The following is a 7,168-nucleotide window of genomic DNA, read 5'->3' as shown; positions in this document are numbered from 1 at the left end:
CCTTTCAGCCCATCTACCTACAAATGCAAGAATGGGATAATCCCATTCTCTAAGGTATACAGGGAACACAACAAAACAGACAAAAATAAAATCAGCAAGGAAAGGAAAAGAGGCTGTGTCCTTCAGGGATAATTTTTAAGAAGCACTGTAAAGGAAGCGTTAGAAGAGACAGGTGCATGGATATTTCACAAAATAAAAGTGCATATACAAGAAGAGGAGGCCAATTGGAAGGATGATCACTTGCCAGCAGTAGACCTCAATCAAAGAAAAGACATTCTTATACCTACAGAAACCCACATGCAATCTTTAAAACAAAAAAGGTAAAACTTAAGTATGGTTTGTATTGCTGTCCTCTTCTACAGCCAAAACCTTTAAGATTTCTCCCACTTGCACAAGACTAGCAGAATACAGAGGCAATAGGAAAAAACTATCATCTTGGCCCAAACCCCACCTAAATGATGCACTAAATCAAAGTTATTACCTTCCCCAGTAACATACTCTCCCTTTTCAACATCATTGCCCATCCCACAGAAGTCAGAGGAATGGGGAACACACAGCCACACAATCAACTTGGTTGTAGGTTGGTGTAAGAGGAGTCTTCACCCTGCCACCCCCACTGGCACTGCGGCTCCCAGGCACTGCCTGCTCTGCCTTTGAAGAGCCACAACGCATTACTATGGAGCACTGCTGAAATGTTCTGACGGGATGCAAACAACAGAGGCTGGCAAAATGCTGTTCATAAACAGCTGGGATCCGTCTTCATGGAAAGGGAATTATAAAAATAAATTAATTGTGGCACAAACAGGTACAAGAGCATCAACTTCAATTATATTTTATCAGTATGTACCAGTTGGAATTCTGTTGCTGTTGAAGTTTTGGAATCACACTTGCCATTAGCTTAAATCAGTTCATGTTGATAAAGCTTTTCATTTATATCCACAGAACACAGTAAGACCCAGGCATACCAGATTTTGGCTGCTGACAGAAAAAACATACTTTCACTCATGACATAATTCAATGTTTGTTCTTAAATACTCAATCAACAGATTCCTACAGAACTCTAACTTTTGTGGAACTCTAGACCAGATAGCAAAAATCTGGCACAAAAAAACACCACTATCCATCTCATGTTAAACCAAGAGAAATACCAGGAGAGGGTGAGGTTGTTGGATTTTGTCTGCTGTCATGAAAAAGTGAAGTTCCTGTCACTACCTTCTTACTCTATTGCTTCTCTTCAAGGTTGCTTACCCCAACAGTCACCACTCAAGTCATCAAATTGGAATTTAGTGAAGTAGTTAATTTAGAGAAAGTACAGGTGGCTCATGCAACCATTAAAAGAAATATCTGGGACATAATTTTCTTTGGTTTTCCACTCTTCCCTAAAACACAGTTGGTGCAATCCTCAGCTTAAAAGTCAGCTTAGCTCCATCAATGCTAGAAGTCTGTCTCTCTCCTTCCTTCAAATGGGCAATTGAACATGGAGAAAACAATTGTTAAACATTTGGAAGGTGATGTGGCACTAATTCAACCCAGAAATAAGATATGGATGGCTAGCTAGCACTGAGGATAACTAAACCTAAAATAGCCAAGAGGCTGTTGGGGAGGTTGGGGTACTGCCCAAGCCTGCAGCCCTCAGCACAAGGCCAGCCAGCCTTCTAAACGACGTGCTTTGATTCAGCACTTTGGAGACAATCTTTGGTTTGCGCAGAGAGAAAAAACAAAAATCCACGTCCTTTAGGTAGGCACACAAGGGAAAAAAAAGAAGAAAAACTGTTTGCCATACCCTCAAGATACTTGTAACAATTCTGATCTACAGCAGACAATTACCATAATCAATCCAATCTCATGCTTTTATCTGTGGTGAAGGAAGGATACTTCCCCTCTCAGTGGCTGTCTTTGGCTCAAGCAAGGGGTGGGAAGGTAATGCTCCTCTCTGTGAGTACCATCACTGCTGCAACAAACCGACCTAGGTTAAATACACTCTGGAATTTGTCATCTGTTTATTCTGGGATTTACAGTTTTGCAATGTAGGCATATAAACCACATGCTGGTAAACAAAGAGAAAATATAGAGAGTCAGCTCTTCTTCTGTCAAAACAGACTCAGTCAGAAATACAGAGGAAAAAGATATCTTTGCTAAAGACTCCAGGGCAAAAGCCTTGTCCTGCCTCTGAAATCACGCTCTACACATGCAGCTTGCCTCCTCAGTTATTCAGCAGTTTAGGAAAACCTTGGGACAGAAAGACAAGGAACAATCACAGTTTCACTCACTCACTGTGGACCCACTCCCCAGCTTCTCTTTAGAGAGGCTGCCATCAGCTGCAGTGGACGCACATGAGGAAAGCATGTTCTGAGAACACAGAAGGCTTTACTTGAGGGTTTTCTCTATGCTATTTCTAGAAGGTCACAATAAACCTCATAATTCAAGTTAATTTAAAAACATGAGGCACTTCCTTTACAGATGCTGAGTGCTAAAAGGTTCTGCTGTCTGTTGCTGCCCAAGGCCTGAACTGTAAACCAAGAAGTTGATTGCCCTGAAAAAGTCTTTCTTTCTACAAACTCATATTCAGAATATATTTTCTCTATTTCCAACATAAATCTTATAACCTCTCAAGGCTTAATTATCTCTTCACCATGTGCTGATTACAGAAGTACTATTCCTTGCAATGCAAAGCTTCAGAACATGATGTACCCCTGCAGCGTGGGCAGGGAGTAGTATCAAGCCACGAATGAAGCTCTCAGATGTTAGGGCATCCAACTCTTCCCTCACTAGAAGGTGAATTTCTTGACACTCTGACTTTTTTAAGAACTTTCATACAATTTTAAACATCCCTCAATAAGATTTTCCAAAAACTGAGACAGCAAGATCTGGGCAAGTCGAAAATGTGACCCTTTGCCAGTTCGCAAGGATGGCAGCGAGCATAAGCTCCGGCCGAAGGCAGAGCAGGCACTGGCGCAGGCCGGGAGGCAGCTGGGGCCGCAGCAGACGTTCCTTCCTGCCACGTCTATGTGGGGAAAGCCGCATCTGCTGTTTTGCTCAGCACTGCCAGGAGAGCCAGGCTGCGTGCACGGCAGTGACTGCTGAAGGCGGCAGTCCATCCTTGTCTTGCCATTCTCAACGCAGGACCAGGAAGCCTGGAGCCGTGCTCTAGCTCACCCTTTTCTTCTTTCTCTTCTTTTTGTACGGAAGGACTGGCAAGCCCCAGGATCTTTGTTCTTGTGGCAGCAAAATTCAACTGTGCTCCACAGCTGAGAAGCTTTGTATCGGTCTGAGTGGTGACCGCTCTGCTATTTAAGTTACATATTCACTGTAGAACAGCTTACACGCACCGAATAGAGCACCCCACATCAAGAAAGGCTAAAAGCCTCTTGCAAACCTTAGTCACATAAGAACGGATCAATTAACTTGTCATTTCAGTGCAGCCACTTCAGGGGGCGAAAAGCTTTGTCACATTGTGTAGGTTTAAATAAACTGCTAAGAATTATTAGAAAGATGAAAGAGAACTACAGAAACTGGAATGCAGCAAGAAACAAGATTTATAACGGCCATGAACTAGCCCATCGCGCCAGGCATCTTCAATGAATGCAGAGGAAGAGGACTACAGTGCTATGACTCATCTGAGCAACTGGCAGGTTTGTAAACTTCCAACTACTGCAATAATCCTGGGTAGGGGAGAAAATAAACATTTAGAAATATTTATACAAGAGAGTCTACAAAGGCAAATGTCCTTCATTACCTAGCAAGCACAAAGAGGAAAGGGGTTGGGGAGAATTTTAACTCATACAGCATAGGTGTTATAAAATTATGAATTAGAATAGTTCTAAAAAAACCTGAAAGAGCATTACTGAATGTAACAATTTGAAGTGGGAAATCAGTGAAAAACAAATGTGGACAGTCTTGTACCCTAATATTTATGAGTCATCAAGAAGTATAAAAGTTGAAAAATCAGAATAGCTATTGCAAAAACCCATTCTCTAAAGCATCACTGTACACATTCAGAATATGCCTGTGTAAAGAAAAGAAAAGTTAGAGGAAAAGGTACAGAGAAGTAATTTCAGAAAAGCTGAAAATACTTCCCTAAAATTTTCCCCACCTTTATTATTGATACATACATTTCACCAAATTCCTATGATGAAAACTGAAAATCAGGATTAGGAAATGCCTTTTTATTAGTCATTGCTTCTTCCTCAACAACAGCAGCTTACTTGGAAAATGTTACTTTGCTTCCTTAACCAACGACATGATCCTTCGGGGACTTTGTTTTCTTGATGGAAAGAAGAGGGAAAAATCTAAAATGACAATTTGCTCAGTAGTTCTGGAGACACAAACAATAATCCAGCACACTAGAAATCAATCTCTTTCAATTACTTTGTGTCCTGTTATGACCTGTGCCATAGTATTCAGAAAATGAGGGGAATTCTTTAACACAGCCCAGTTTATTCACATTCTTCTATTTTACTGTCAAGCACTGGAGTCTACGGAACAAATAATATTGCGTTTCCACTGAGGATCAGGGAAACTGAAGCATGACTGAAGTCACTTTCCAGTTTTCAACTACTGCACTAAATCCAAACATACAATATCTACAGCAGAATTAATTTCTTGCTGAAGTGGGTACCATTCAGTGCAGTGTTCATCTGTCAGATCCAGGACATTAACTTCAGAATCAATTTTTCTCACTCTCATTTCTTTATGTTTTCTAACCCCCCAAATATGTTCTTTTCACAGCCAGCCAAAAGCTGTCTATTATTACTAACACAGATTTGACTCACACAAAACCAGAATGCATGTAATATATGAAGAGCAGCATCATAGCAATTTGCTTGCACTGCATTTTGCTGCAAACAGCTGTATCACAATGACTTTTCTACATTATTTTTGATTAGGGATACCTTTTACCTCAAATAAGCACCTTCTGGGGCTTGTTCTGAAAAATTAAAGGTCAATTACATATTTAAGAATAATTATTCATTATAAATTATATGAATTTTATTTTGAGGAAAGATAGTTAATGAAATCAGATCTATTTTTGACATTTGCCTAGGTGAATTAGAAAACTAAGAGATGTTATTCCTCAAATTTGGTTGTAAATAAATGCAAAAGAGACTACAAAGATTATACCTGTTTACTAAGGCTCCAGTAGTGGCTTTTGAAAGCACAATATTTGAAATTACTCTCAGATGGCAAATATCAAACTGCAACACTTTTACCTATTAAAGCTTTGTCTCCTAAACATAATTAGGAGACACAGCTCATTTTCAAAATATTCTGAAAAAACCACTACTTTTCAGGGTTTTTTTCTTTTAAAAATAAATTGTATAGTCTGCAGAATAGATGTCTTACATGACCCTTAAAGTAGCATTTACCATTTGATACTAGGCAAAAAAAACATTATCCACTTAAGGCTGAATTAAATATAAGCATATATTTTAGAGATCATCAATACCATTGTTGGAAAGGCAGCAAGTGCAAAAATACTGCTTTTACAATATGATGGATTTACGTTACAGATTTACTGATGTATTACAAATTTAGTAAGTTACTTTTTATCCCTTCTTTATCCCCAGAAGGGATAAAAGACAGTAAGTCAAGAGTGCACTGTGAGAGACACTACGTCATTTGTGCATCTCTAAAACTATGTCCAGGGGATCTAATGCCAAAAGGTCACTATGGAATGACACAGCAATCAAAGGGAAAGAAGGCTGCTCTGAAGATGAAACTTCAGTGAAAGCACTCTGAAGTGACACTTTGATATTGCTGGAGCAAGAGAAACGGGTATTTAACCTTTAGCATGAAGGACTGATGATTTCTTTTACCCAGTTTGGACTAAAATGCATTTCAGGTTATCTGATGGCACTTCATCACCAGCACTGACTTTATCTTTTAGCGTGTATTCAAATAGCTCCATGCAGATCTTAAGTTCACATATACTGGATGGACTTCTTGACATCTTGACATTGTCAATTCATTAGGGGAAAATTTAACAACCACCCCCCTGCAACAATGCAGCTTAGCAAAGTTTAACCCAGTTAAATGATGGACTCATTAGCAGGGAATGAGCTTTCAATTCTTCTCCCAGCTCAAACTGTCCTCACTTCAATCTTCACACAGAAAACGCAGACACAAAATTTGAAGGAGCAAGCTCTGACAGACATTAACACCGTCGTGAGAGATTGTGGAGGCTTCACCTCACCTGTCAGGGCAATCTCAGGCTGCCAGAAAAGCTGCCGTGAACCTTCCCGCATCACCTGGCTGTGGGTACCGGAACAGGCATAGTCCCCCCTCACTCACAGGAGCTCCTCTTCCCCACCCCTCTGCCCACCCACCTTCCCAGGCCCTATAACATTTCCCTTAGCAACAAAAGAAGGGAAAATTTAGTGTGCCTTCATGATTAATTTATGCGATGGAATAGTGTCCCACTTCAAGTCTCAGAAGCCAAGCAATGAAGTACTTGCAAAGCGTCAGTTTATCAAAACACAAAATTTGAAAAGTCGAGTAGGGGGAATGAATATATTTTTAGATTAAAGGTTTTGTCCCAGTTGCAATAGCATAATGAAGTATAAATTCAGCACATTTCACCAAGCACCTGATCTCATCCCCAAATCAAATGAATACTAAAACTTAGAATAGCTTCTTCTCAAAAGCACAAGGGTTAGATGGGATATAGCTACTTTCACTTGGTCCTTTTATTTCCAGGTACTTTATAATATTTAAAGACATTAGATAGATAACTGCATTACCTAAAAAGTGGTAATATCGACACAGGAGACAGCCTTTTTTCAAAAAAAAAATAAAATCAGAAGAGCACTCAGGTACTAAGTAAAGGAATTAGAAATAAATTACTATAAAGTAATTTTTTTCCTAGAGGCAAGTTGCTATGAATCAGCTGAACAGGAGAGACAGGCTGGTTTTGTTTAAAAAAAAAAAAAAAAAAAAAGGCACAGTGCATTTATCTTATGCTCATGAAGAAATTCCTGAAAACGTGACCCAGCTTAAAAGGACATGATGATGCCTGATTCTTTTTATAGATGACTTGAAACTATTGAGATATGAGCTTCCCCAGACATTTCAATGAGTGCCTCCTCAGATCCCAATAACCCTCTCAATGCCAATATTAGTATTTGCCCATTCTTCAAAGACTGTAAAAGCCAACCTCCCCCAGAAAGTC

General features: G+C 39.6%; 1 protein-coding gene across 1 annotated transcript in view; it reads right to left on the bottom strand.

The window, feature by feature from the left end:
* GRIN2A (glutamate receptor, ionotropic, N-methyl D-aspartate 2A) overlaps positions 1-7,168 on the bottom strand; it is a gene marked incomplete at its 5' end in the record, with an annotated part of 84,701 nt that overhangs the window by 19,912 nt on the left and 57,621 nt on the right. The gene's annotated exons all lie outside the window — the stretch shown is intronic.

Source organism: Charadrius vociferus, unplaced genomic scaffold (genome assembly GCF_000708025.1).
Source record: "Charadrius vociferus isolate BGI_N301 unplaced genomic scaffold, ASM70802v2 scaffold74, whole genome shotgun sequence".
Classification (NCBI taxonomy): domain Eukaryota; kingdom Metazoa; phylum Chordata; class Aves; order Charadriiformes; family Charadriidae; genus Charadrius; species Charadrius vociferus.
The sequence above is the reverse complement of the archived record's forward strand: the minus strand, read 5'-3'. Positions and strand labels throughout refer to the sequence as shown.